We start from the raw sequence: 13909 nt of genomic DNA, 5'->3' as shown, positions 1-13909 counted from the left end.
CCTGTTGCTTGATTTCAACATGACAACAAAAGAGATAACCAGACATGATGTGCCTCCCAGTGGCAGTGCGTGATACCTCTCGTGAGGAATTCTTGTCAAAAAGGAGGATAGAATCAAACGTGGATGAAAAGAGAGAGGAGAGCATAAATTGGAAGAGACTAAGAAACCTAGCAATCTGATGCAGTTACTTACCTTTTAGAGAGGAGTAACAGAATATTTCAGGTTCAAATGATTTGTGGTTGGGCATTTGTTTCAGAATGACCCAGTGCAGGACGGCTTAGGTAAAGATGAATCAAGGTTGGCCGTGGGTTGGAAAATGCTGAAGCTGGGGTTGCTTACATGGGGACTCATTACTGCTATTTTCTCAACTTTTGCAAACCTTTGAAAATAATTTTTGAAGTTGAATTGTATGTCCTATTTCCAATTAAACAAAGTTATTTATTAAATTAAATTTCCAATTAAAATTTAACGTTACAGATTTTCCCCCCAACTTAACTTTGTTTTACATATATCTATATCTCTTTCTCTTAGGACGAAACTCCTGGTATTAATTAAGTTACTTAGTTTTATAAACAATACACATAAAATAACATCAAAATTGCAAAGCCAGTATTCCTAGGGACAAGAAATCCACTGAGTGGAGACAAAGATGTTTTTGTAGTTCTTTTTGACCCTGGAATTGTATTCCTGGTATTACTAATGTGGTATTGGTAGATTACTAGCAATTGCAATGTTAGATTGTCATCCTCAATACCACACCCTGATATCTGATACCACTTGCAAGTTTGTGGGGGGGGGTCCCCAAACCACACCCGGATTTAATAACACTTTAGAACAACTTGCAATACCCACTAAAGGCTGTTACACTCACGGTTACAATTTATTATAGGGAAAGGATACCGATTAAAGTCAGCCAAGGAAAGAGGTGCAGTAGGGCAGGGTCTAGGAAAGCTACACACACAAACCTTCCAATGGTCTTCTCCCAGTGAAGTCATGGATATTGCTAAGTATTCCTGGCTGTGATGTGTGACAATAGACATGAAGTTTGGTCAACCAGACAGACCCACCCAAGCCTTAATGTCCAGAGTTTTTATTGGGGGTCAGCCATGTGGCTGACCACCCCTGTGGCTGATCCTAGCCTCTAGTCCCTTCAGTGGTAGAGCTAATACCCAATGGCCCCAAGTCCCTACCATCTATCACATTGTTAGACTGTCAAGTGTAGCTGGAAGCCCCCAGGTAAACAGAAACACTGTTATCAGGCTGGATGTTCTAAGAGCGAAGAGGTCACCTCTTGGGGATGAGGAAGGCAAAGACTAGATGTCTCTTTACGACTCACCATTTTCTCTATGCTTGGTTAACAGCGTGTTGTTGGGTAGGTTTGTTTGCTTCTGTTTGCAGTATGAAGTTGTGTTGCTCTTTTTTTTTTCCTGTTCATCCACATCCTTTGAATATGTAAGACCAATTTGATTGGATCAGAAGTGAAGAAAACAGTATGGAAAAGTATAATCAAAAATGTTTCAGGACGTCCCTGGTGGCACAGTGGTTAAGGATCTGCCTGCCAATGCAGGGGACACGGGTTCGATCCCTGGGCTGGGAAGATCCCACATGCCCTGGAGTAACGAAGCACATGCGCCACAGCTACTGAAGCCTGTGCGCTCTAGGGCCCATGTGTCATTAACTACTGAGCTGGTGTGCTGTAACTACTGAAGCCTGCGGGCCTAGAGCCCATGCTCCGCAACAAGGGAAGCCACTACAATGAGAAGCCCGCGCACCGCAACGAAGAGTAGCCCCCACTCGCCACAACTAGAGAAAGCCTGCGCGCAGCAACGAAGATCCAATTTAATTTATTATTAATTTAATAAATTAAATTTATTTAATTTTAATAATAAAATAAAATTTTAAATTTTAAAATAGGTTTCATCTAAGGAAGTGGGTTCTTGACCCTGATCTGCCATTCTTTCATCCAAACTGTATTTCCAGTAATTTCTTTCATGATAGTAGAAACAAGTTCAAAACTCATGCTTGACCCACTAGAAGGTTGGCATGGTGGAGACAGTCTTGGTGCTTAATTAACTATAGTGTCCAGGAATGTTGGGTGTGATGTTCTGTATATGTCCTTTTATATTTGTCAGTTTTTGCAGTATCTACTTTAAGCTTGTTAGGACACACAAATTAAAAATACAGTATCTCCCTGGTAGTTCACCTCTTATAGCATCCTTTTGTTTAGTATTCATGCAGCATATCAGTTTCTTTCCAGATTTTTGATATCTGTAGATCATAGGTAAACCTGATAAACCTGACCTGTATTTTATTTTTTTGATGCTGGCTTTTTGTGTGGCCCATTTAAGGTTTGAGATATATATTTATACGTGTATATATACATATATACATACATATATATATATCACTTTTTACGGTGCTTTCCACTTGTCCAGCCTCTTCTGTGTACAGCTATTTCCCCCACCCCCTTTCCCTTTCATAGCTTTCCTGGACTGATTATTTTGTAATGCTCCAACTTTTAATTTATGTTTCCTCAATGATTTTAAATGTTAGCCATTTCTGATACTGCTATTTTAAAGGTAACTGTAGAAATTATAGCGTGCATACTGAAACCACCAAAGCTCAAAATTTTTTATCCTCTTCTGGGAAAACAGTTCTTGAGAATACCACAGCCCTCTCCTCTTTAACTTCTTGGAGCTTGAATGGTTTCTGGCCATGTTCTGGAAAATTAGGTTTTCCTTCCTCTCTCCTCTCTTTTCTCGGACTTGGATTTAACCTGTGTTAGGTCTTTTCACATTAGTCAGGTTCATCCATACTTCTGTTTTTCACCTTTTTGTCTTTCCATGGTGAGTTTAGAGCAACTTTTTCTCATCACCCTCCATTTTTCTAATTTGCTCTTCAACTGAATGTAAATACATTCTTTAAACCCATTCTATTTGGTTTTTAATTTCAGTTACTGCATTTTTCATTCCTAAAAGTTCTTCTTGATTGTTTTTCAAATCTGCTTGGTCACTTTGCCAAGATTGTCTTTTATCCTTGTAGATGCTTTCAGAGCAGTTCCAAATTCTGAAGTCTGTTTGAGCCTGACTTCTGCGGTTGCTGGTTCCTTATCATGCTGTCTTAGTTCCATCTGTGCTGGACAGTGTGTGCAAAATATAATTAGTAAGAATATTAAGAGGCCTAGGACAATTCTGGTTTCCTTCTTAGATAATGTGCACTTTGATCTCTCTGGTCTCTGGGGTGTCTGTCAGCCTGAGATCCCCTTGATCGAGGCTTGAGATTCTTTGTGCTGACCAGGCAGTGTGAAATTCATTTAAGTTCTTAGGAAGATGGGATTGTTTTCAGCTCAGCTGTTTGTGAGGGTATGGCCCTTTGGGGCCCAGCTAATTGTGGGCAGTGTCTCCTATTAGACTGAACTTTACCCTGAGACTTAACTTTGGGCTTTGATTTCTATTCCTGTTTCCTTAGGAGGTCATCAGAAAGAAAGCTGATAGTCTTTATGAAAGAAGGAAAAATTAATTACCTTGCTCTGAGTTCTTTCTGCTCCTGGTTTTGAGTCTGGAATTTCCTTTCTGTCTTCTCACCCCTTAGGTCCTTTTAGGAGGATTTGCAAGTAATTTTTTTTCTTTTTTGCCACACCACTTGGCGGGATCTTAGTTCCTCCACCAGGGATTGAACCTGGCCTATAGGCCCAGAAAGTGTGAAAGTGTCAGTTCCTAAGCACTAGACCACCAGGAACTTCCCTCATAAGAAATATTTTCATACAGTGCTTATAGTTGTTTTCAAAAGCAGGAAGGTTGATCCAAAAAAGCCTTGCCCACCATAACCAGAAATTGGAAGCTGGAGGATATATATATATTTTTTTTAACTTTGGGTTTTATTTATTTATTTATTTATGGCTGTGTTGGGTCTTCGTTTCTGTGTGAGGGCTTTCTCTAGTTGCGGCAAGTGGGGGCCACTCTTAACCGCGGTGCGCGGCCCTCTCATTATCGCAGCCTCTCCTGTTGCGGAGCACAGGCTCCAGACGCGCAGGCTCAGTAGTCGTGGCTCACGGGCCCAGTTGCTCCGCGGCATGTGGGACCTTCCCAGACCAGGGCTCGAACCCGCGTTCCCTGCATTAGCAGGCAGATTCTCAGCCACTCTGCCACCAGGGAAGCCCGCTGGAGGATATTTTAACTGATGAGTCCCTGTGTACTCGTTCTCTGTAGAATGTGCTGTCCCTTTCATTCTCGTTGTGTTTGGTGTAGGAGAAAGGACTTTCTCTCAGGTCAGAGGATGTACAGCAGTTCAAAGGGTGATGGGTGCTCTAGTTTATTTAGCAAAACTAAAGAAGTTTGCAGGCCAAACTTTATACATGCAGACTGCTAACAGGACCACTTTAGGTCTTGCTGAGGTAGACGCCCATGGTGGTATCATGATCAGGATTAAGAATGGTCTCTACATACAGTCTGTTTTCCTGGGGGCATAGAGAGAAGAGCACACTGAAGTAAGAGTGTTGCCAGCCAGATCAGTAAACAAAGGATGTTGTGGCCATCAAGCCATCAGCCACTGCAGCTGTCCCTGAAGGTGAACCCAGAGGGAACTCAGGATAAAACAGGAAGCCCACCATTAAGCCCTCAGCCACTACAGCTGCCCCCAGTGGTGCACCCAGAGGGGACTCAGGATGGGAAAGAACATGATTCTGACCCTAGATAGCTAAGGTGCATATCAAAGGAATGCTTTCAGTGAGCCTAGGCTCTTGTATCTTCCCATATGTAGAAAAGTGCTAAATTCATTCACTTGAGATGTCTGGTTTTCTATAATTAACTGTAATCTTTTGACATTCTGACTACCTGCCCTTTGTTACAAAACTCCTATACATCCAAAGTTTTCTGGGAAAGGTCAGAGAAAGAAAATATTATCTTCAGCTGGTTTGGAGACACAAAACATGTAACGTGGTCTTTTTATCAAGGATCCTTCAGACAAAGCCTGAAAAGCATTTTCTTCCATCATAGATCTCAAGACTGAGTCCCCAGTGAATGTGTGATCACACAATGGAAAACTAATGAAGGTTTCTGAACCAGTTGATCCATCTCTAGGAGACGCATCTTGAATTTCTGAAGAAATATGTGCCATTTCAAATAAAATTTTCTTCAGCTACTTTTCTCACCTTGTTTTTCAACCCCGCAGGTTCACATGCTGCTTTGGCAGACCTACACAGATAAACTGTCTAGACCATCACAGTGGTTCTCAACCTGAGTAGCTGTGACACCACAAGATGACTGGTCTCCTAGCAATTAAAGTGTAACATTCAGCCAGTGTTTACTTCTCTATGAAATTTATCCAGTTAAAATAAAATACGGGCTGCTTACTTAAACAGTAACTTTAAAAAAATGAGATCTGCAAAATCTCATTCCTAAAGAATCTTTTAAATAAACACATCACATAAATAAATCCATTTCGTTTCTGAAATAAAAGTGATTTCTCTCCCTTCTACACACACACTCGGCGCCAGTAGTGTTACCAAACCACACTTTGGTCTGCTCACCTGTGTGCAGTGAAGCCAATCTACTTACACCCAGTTGTGGTGAAGGAAAGTGTAGCCTTTATTGCAAGTGCCAAGCAAGGAGTCCAGGCAGCTAGTGCTCAAAAGGCCTGAACTCCCTGCAGGCTTTCAGGAAAAGGCTTTTAAAGATGGGGTTGTGGGGGGGGGGGGGCGGGTTGTGGGTTGCATGATCAGCTGGTGGACATTCTTCTGATTGGTTGGTGGTGAGGTCATCGTGAGTCAGCGTCATCAACCTTCTGGTTCCAAGCAGTCTGCAGTCTACGTGCTTGTGGGCAGCATGAAGTTAACTTCTCCCACCTGGTGGGGGTTTCAGTATCTGCAAAACAGCTCAAAGGACATGGCTCAGAATATGATCTGTAGCCCTGGAGGAGGAACTAAAGGTCCTTCACTTTGTTTAATGGCTAAACTATTATTATTTCTGTTTTGCTTCACTCTTTTCCTCTCTTTCTGCATATTCTCACTTCTCTGATTAAATTTGCTCTTTGGAACTTGAGGAAGGTCTAGGAGGGTAAAGTTTTGCTACAGACAAGGGCAGGCAGAGGACATTGTGCGGAGTGTCTGTTCCAGGAAACCTCCACAGGATCCTGCTCAGTTACAATTCCACCCCCCCACCCCCCCCCCCTGCTTTTTTGATACTCCTCAGTCTTGAGGGACAGGTAGAGAACAAGAAAGGGAATAAAGTTTTGGATAGAGAAGTTAATTACAAACATGGCAGAAGAACTCAGTTTTAGTTTCCATTTCTGTTTCAATTTTCCCCAACTCTTTGAGGGAATGGGGCAACAACCACTTTGGCTATTGCCTAATGAAATGGGACATAGACCTGCTTAATTTGGGAATGGACACAGAGCTGGAAATACTCTTGAGTTTCAAGTTTAGCGTCAATATTTTGTAGTATGAAAACATTACTTCTCTCTTTGTTTTGTTATAGCACCTGGACAAACATTTGAAAATTAGCCAACATATTACAATGAGAATAATGATCAGAAAGAGTCCTTTATTTCTAGATGCAACCAGAAAAAATAAGTTTTGGAGTGTTTCCTCTTTAAATATATTCAGTAACCAAGTAAGCTTTTAAATTGTTCTATATTTGGGTTTTTCATTTTTCCAGGGGTATTATACATAATAGGAGCTATTGGCCACTATACTTGTCTCTCTCTCTGTCTCACTCTCTCTCTCTTTTCTTTTTTTGCCAAAATGTAATTTAAAGCAATTTTATTAGCTAATAGTATTCTGGCTGAATAATCTAGTGCCTTTTGCTGGGAGGCTGTATCTTGAGCTGGCTCATTTGCCACTACTATTTCTAAAATAAGAGATGGGTTTCACAGTTATGAAGAGACCTTGAGACCAGAAGGTTGCAGCTGGCAGCTGCTAACAGATACTGTTTTGAGAAAGGCTGGTAGTGTCCTTACATTTGATAAAGTTTAGAAAACTCAAGTTCTCAGTAGTATAGGAACATGTCTGAACTCACATCAACAGTGGCCATCCAGCTCCATTTCGGAAGATACTATATGTCACTGACTTGTATACTTTAAAATGGTTATTTTTATATTGTGTTTTTTAATTCAGTTTTTAAAGTTGGCATGGATCTGTTATCACTGATTTCACAATATAAAGTTATTTATCTGTATATTCTATATAAGTAGTCTATGCATTAAACAATATTCAAAACATTTTCATATTAGTGTAATAAACATGATTGTATTTAGCATGTCTGTAAATGTCTGATACTCATGAAGTATAAGATTTTAACAGAAAGTAGTAGGTCTACCATTAAGTAGATCCTTAGCAGTGGGAGATAACAAGTAAAAAGACAGTGTGATAAGTAAAGTAAATTTGTATATGTGTCTAAGAGGAAAATTACTTTTGCTGCAAGAGCCAAAGGATTTTTATTAAAAGATTATGTGGAATAATCTTTTGTCCAACAACATAAGGGTATCATTATAAAACAGTATTTCTGTGAAACAATCTTAGTATTGAATAAAAAGTTTCTTCTTTGTTTGAAAAATAACAACACTCCATTATCAGTAGGATATTCTCTTTGTTCATGGCTGAAAGAATTATTATAATAACATTGTGACTATTTGACTACTCTGGCTTTGTTAAGTGTTTAATATGTGCACAAAAAGTTAGTAATGACTTTTATATTTATTATATTTTAGGAGGCAGTTTTTCAAGCCTAGAAAGAGTGCCATTATTAAGAGCATGTCTTTGTGTAATATGGTTTTTAATTCAGAATTTTGTGTATTTACAGTAAGTAATAAAATTTCACATCATTCAACATTTTGTGAACATAAAACAGATACTCCCATGAGATACAGGTTCATGAATTTTGACAGTTAATTCATTCAAAAATTTTTTGCAGAATTGTAAAGATTTTCTTATTCACTTTTCAGGGAATTTCCTTAATTTTCAGGCCATTTTCTTAATTTTCCACATACAGCTTTTGTGGGGGACTAGTGATTACTTAGGGCTGCAAACAATGGCAGGTACATGTGTAGAAAATAGGGAGTTAACGGGAGGAACAGAAAGCAGAAATTACTTTAAATGTAAAAATGTCTCATCAAAATTGTGGCTGAGAATTTTGGGGAGCTAGAATGGGTGGATCATGTAGGAAAGAAGAAGGCTTTACGGACTTCAGGGGAAGATGGCCTAATTCAGTTGTCTCCTGGCTCCAAATTACAAACTTAACCTTGAGTCATAATGATAGGAGAAAATGAACAGTTTTACCTTGCAAACATGACTGTAACATGTTGTATCTACTTAACTATATAAAGAGTAAAATTTCTTCCCATCTTTGCAATCTCTAGCAGATAGCATGTGACACATATCACATTCTGTCTAGTCAAGTGCTCATTCCATAATAAAACTATTTTCTTTCCCTTCTCTCTTTATGAGAAGGTTTTCTAGATTGGATGGAGATGCTGTTTTTAATCGTATTTCTCCAATATGTGTAAATTTTAACCTTCAGACAGAATGTGGATGGGAAAGGGAAACCACAGGGGAGATGGTAAGTTAGCAAGCTGAAAATAGGAGACCAGAATGGTGGTGCTTAAGGGAGATGAGTAAAGCCCCTCATTTCAATAAAAGTCCTAGGAAGTTTCAGGTTGAGAGTAAAATCACATTTACCATGTTCCAAAAACATGGAGCAGAAAATAAACAAAGTGTGTCTTCCTGTAAACATGCAAGAGCAGCTCCTTTACTTTTCTTGGGTCAGCTACTTCTACCTCTCCCATTCTCTCTCTGCCTAAACCCAGATATTTCACAGTAGTTGAGCCTGGCATAAATCTGGTGACTTAAAGGATTGCTTTTTGGAAGCTTGAGACCTCAATTCTGATTTCAAGAGAAGTAAGAAGGCTAGTGAGCAGTGGAGTTGGAGAAAGGTGAAGTGTTAATGTATTACAAATTTCAGAGCTAATCATCAAGCTAAGTCTCAATCAAGGCAGCAAATGGACCATATTCTGAATTATTCAAATGTACTAAGGCATGGGCTATATCAGTGTAAACAAGTACTATTACCATGTACATCTGAAGTCCATTGCTCTGTGACTCGACTTCTCTTTAGTATTCCACCGTAAATTTTCAACTATTGATAACCCACTTCTAACCTCCAAGGCTCTTCCATATGTAGATGTTTTCATGAGTGTTTTCCAAAAATAAACTTTAGAGGCTAGCTTATGTGTTCTGAGGATAATGGAGTGGATGCAGTAGACAGGAAGTTATAATCTACATTAACGTTACTTTGATTTATGGATGGCTGGGGAGACAGTGTTTCATTTCTTTTTTTTTTTTTCCTAAATTTATTTATTTATTTATGGCTGCGTTGGGTCTTCCTTGCTGCACGCGGGCTTTTTTTTTTTTTTCGTAGTTGTGACGAACAGGGGCTACTTTTCGTTGTGGTGTGTGGGCTTCTCATTGCGCTGGCTTCTCTTGTTGCGGAGCACGGGCTCTAGGCACCTGGGCTTCAGTAGTTGTGGCACATGGGCTTAGTTGCTCCGTGGCATGTGGGATCTTCCTGGACCAGGGCTCAAACCCAGGTCCCCTGCATTGGCAGGCAGATTCTTAACAACTGCGCCACTAGGGAAGTCATTTCATTTCTTATCATACTGATATCTCTCTTCTCTGAAGCTCAGAAAGACTTTTGTATAATGATTTACTTGTGGCTTACATTGTGCTCTTCATCTACTTTAATAGTGTCTATCTCTCCCTCTCTCCACCCACTCTTCTCTGTTCTCTTCTCTCTTCCCATACTGTTTTTTTTTTTTCCTTTTCTGGTTTTCTTATTCACTTAATCACTAGGTATTTAATAGCGATTTTAAAAAGTTATTTTAAATAAGATTCTTCTTTTGCTAACATGTATCCTTAGCTTGCATTATTCGGAAAGCACGCTTTTATGATATCTTTGGGTGAGCAATTACATCATCTGCAAATGACTACTATGTTTCCATATTTATACTACTTTTTAGGTAGATGTGGATGTTTCATTTGTCTTCTCTCTTCTCTACTTGTAGCTACAGTGTACTTTCTCTCTTTTGTGATAGTATAATTGATTAGTTCAGATGTTACCTTTCTGATCTATTCGTTGCAAGTATACATTCCATTTGTATTTCTTGTAGATCAGGCTGGCTACCAAGCAATTATCTCCATCCTTTTGTTTATCTGGGCATATCTATCTAATCAGTCCAAGAGGCAAATATTGTTGCTCACAATTATTGTTTCTCCTCAGAATTTCTCACCCACTAGTTTTAGCAGACTTTGATGATCTTGCTCTGGATCTATATTTCATCAAAATTGCTAAAATCTAATATGTTAATTCTGATACTCATCTATTAGTTGGAATTTTTATATTTTAGAAAAAGAACTTTCTTTCATTTACTATTTGATCACCCTGTTTCTTTTTATAGATTGTTGAGAGACTTCTTATTACTATGGTTTTTATTGATGGAGGGGACTAGGCAATGCTTAGCTTCCTTCTTTTTGCAATCTGTATTTTCTAAATGTCTCAAAGTAAAAGTTTACAACTCTGTTGTAATGAAAACATCAATCCATAAATTTTAAAGCTGTTCCAGCTTCACCTTTCTGTTTTTTCTTTGTCAGCAGACATCTCAAAACTAAGATGTTCACACCTATTTTTTATTTTTCTCCCCACATGCTGCTTCCAAGAACATTCTTTCAAGCTTCACCAATGAGATACCCAGTGTCAGTTAAGGCAATTCCTTCTCCTTCATCCCACTGCCAGATACTATTAATCAGTCAGTCCCATCCATTCTGTTTGACAAAGAGATGACGAGATGGTGATGATGGTAATGGTGATGTCACTATGTGCCAAAAACTTCTACATGCCGTTGGTGTATTGTTTATTTACACCACTTTCTCAGGTACTTCGATATTAATATAACCACCCAGCTCTTTAATGACTAGGACTAGGAGGACATGCCTTGCCTTCTATGTCTTTATTATTAACCCGTGTTTCTTTTTTTACTTAATCTTTACTAATTACCCATGTTTTTATACGTATTGTATGTTTCTTGCAGGCGGTATATATTTTGATTTTTTTAAAAAAATCCAATCCAACAAGCTCTGTCTTTTTATTAGGGCATTTAGACCATTTACAGTTAATGTGCTCATTCATATAATTTTCTGTTTTCTCCTTTTGTTATTTTTCCCATTTTCCTCATGATCTCTCTTCTTTTAAAATGAAGCAAGTATGTTTTATTCCAGTTGTTCTCTTTTGCTGTTTTATTAGCTGTAACTCTGTGTTTAATTATGCTAGCTCTTGGTTTGAGGTTTGCAGTATATATCATTAACTTATCACAATCTCCCTTCAGGAGATATTATATCTTTTCATATACTATATAAAAAACTTAAAATTGTATATTTACTTTTCCCCTCAGTCTTTGTACTACAGTCATGCACTTTACTTTTTCTATGCTATGTATACACAATACATTGCTATTATATTTGCTTCAATAGTCAATACTGTGAGATTTAGACAAAAGGAAAAATATCTCACAAATTTATCCTTGCAATTACCATTTTCAGGCTATTTTTTTGTGAAGATTCACCATATATTTGTACCACATGTAATATCCATTTTATAAACTAATTTGTAGGTAGACTGAAAATACCAGATATTTGTTAAAATTTTTAATATTTTAGCCTGTAAATTTCTTATGATGACAGTTATTCAGTATTTTTTTTTAATGAAAATAAATAGCCAGAGTCATTGTTTTATAAAATTGAACTTTCATGTCCTTATTAAACTATATAATCACATATGACAGCTATAGCACACTTTATTTGATTGAAGCTTACACAAAATAGATATCTTGAAGTCTAAAAATTTACAATTTTTTATACCTTTTTATAGAAAATTGTAATGCTAGGTTTCCTAGATAACTGCTACCTACTGAACTAGAATCTAATTATCTCGATGATTAGTCTTATTATAAGAACTTTTGAAATTCTAAATTCTGAGGGAGAATGTGTCAGTGAAATGTATAATACTGTTGTCTCTTGCATTAGCATATATGAACAGAGAAAAATAGGGTAAAAATATCTGTTGTGTTTTTCCTTATTTACCAAATCTTGCTTAGTATTCAAAATCAACACTTGAAAAAAATTCTTGATCCATTGTACCAGATAACTGTCAATATATCTGGTAAGCAAATACATTTAGTTTATTTGCTATTTTCTGTTACTTACAAAATTAGTCAATATCAATAAAACTTATAACTTAGGCTCAAGTTATTTGAGATACTTTATCTATTACAGTAGTGTTCAGATAAAGTTGGAGTTGCTTTAAATATTCTTTTATTGATATTTTTCTCAAATTTAATTGCATTTTCATAAAGGTAGCTTTCTGGAAAGGAAAGAAGTAAGGTTCTTTAACAGGGTTCCTCCCACCACTCCAGATTAAGCCAATGATACAGTAGATACATACATGTTAACCAATCTCTTACTCTTATCTTGTTTCTACTGTATTTTGGAAGAGTTTGAGAAGGATAGGTGTTAGCTCTTCTCTAAATGTTTGATAGAATTTGCCTGTGAAGCCATCTGGTCCTGGGCTTTTGTTTGTTGGAAGATTTTTAATCACAGTTTCAAATTCAATGCTTATGATTGGTCTGTTCATATTTTCTCTTTCTTCCTGGTTCAGTCTCGGCAGGTTGTGCATTTCTAAGAATTTGTCCATTTCTTCCAGGTTGTCCATTTTATTGGCATATAGTTGCTTGTAGTAATCTCTCATGATCCTTTGTATTTCTGCAGTGTCAGTTGTTTCTTCCCCTTTTTCGTTTCTAATTCTATGGATTTGAGTCTTCTCCCTTTTTTTCTTGATGAGTCTGGCTAATGGTTTATCAATTTTGTTTATCTTCTCAAAGAACCAGCTTTTAGTTTTATTGATCTTTGCTATCGTTTCCTTCATTTGTTTTTCATTTATTTCTGATCTGATCCTTAAGATTTCTTTCCTCCTGCTAACTTTGGGGGTTTTTTGTTCTTCTTTCTCTGATTGGTTTAGGTGTAAGGTTAGGTTGTTTATTTGAGATTTTTCTTGTTTCTTAAGGTAGGATTGTTTTGCTATAACCCTTCCTCTTAGAACTGCTTTTGTTGCTTCCCATAGGTTTTGGGTCATCGTGTTTTCATTATCATTTGTTTCTAGGTACTTTTTTATTTCCTCTTTGATTTCTTCAGTGATCTCTTGGTTATAAAGTAGTGTACTGTTTAGCCTCCATGTGTTTGTATTTTTTACAGATTTTTTCCTATAATTAATATCTAGTCTCATAGTGTTGTTGTCGGAAAAGATACTTGGTATGATTTCAATTTTCTTAAATTTACCAAGGCTTGATTTGTTAAATTTACCAAGGCTTGATTGTGACCCAAGATATGATCTATCCTGGAGAATGTTCCATGAGCACTTGAGAAGAAAGTGTATTCTGTTGTTTTTGAATGGAATGTCCTATAAATATCAATTAGGTCCATCTTGTTTAATGTATCATTTAAAGCTTGTGTTTCCTTACTTATTTTCATTTTGGATGATCTGTCCATTGGTGAAAGTGGGGTGTTAAAGTCCCCTACTATGAATGTGTTACTGTCGATTTCCTCTTTTATGGCTGTTAGTAGGTTCTCCTATGTTGGGTGCATAAATATTTACAATTGTTATATCTTCTTCTTGGATTGATCCCTTGATCATCATGTAGTGTCCTTCTTTGTCTCTTGTAATAGTCTTTGTTTTAAAGTCTATTTTGTCAGATATGAAAATTGCTACTCCAGCTTTCTTTTGATTTCCATTTGCATGGAGTATGTTTTTCCATCCCCTTACTTTTGGTCTGTATGTGTCCCTAGGTCTGAAGTGGGTCTCTTGTAGACAAC

The sequence above is a fragment of the Eubalaena glacialis genome, unplaced genomic scaffold (assembly GCF_028564815.1).
Source record: "Eubalaena glacialis isolate mEubGla1 unplaced genomic scaffold, mEubGla1.1.hap2.+ XY H_2, whole genome shotgun sequence".
Lineage (NCBI taxonomy): Eukaryota > Metazoa > Chordata > Mammalia > Artiodactyla > Balaenidae > Eubalaena > Eubalaena glacialis.
The sequence above is the reverse complement of the archived record's forward strand: the minus strand, read 5'-3'. Positions refer to the sequence as shown.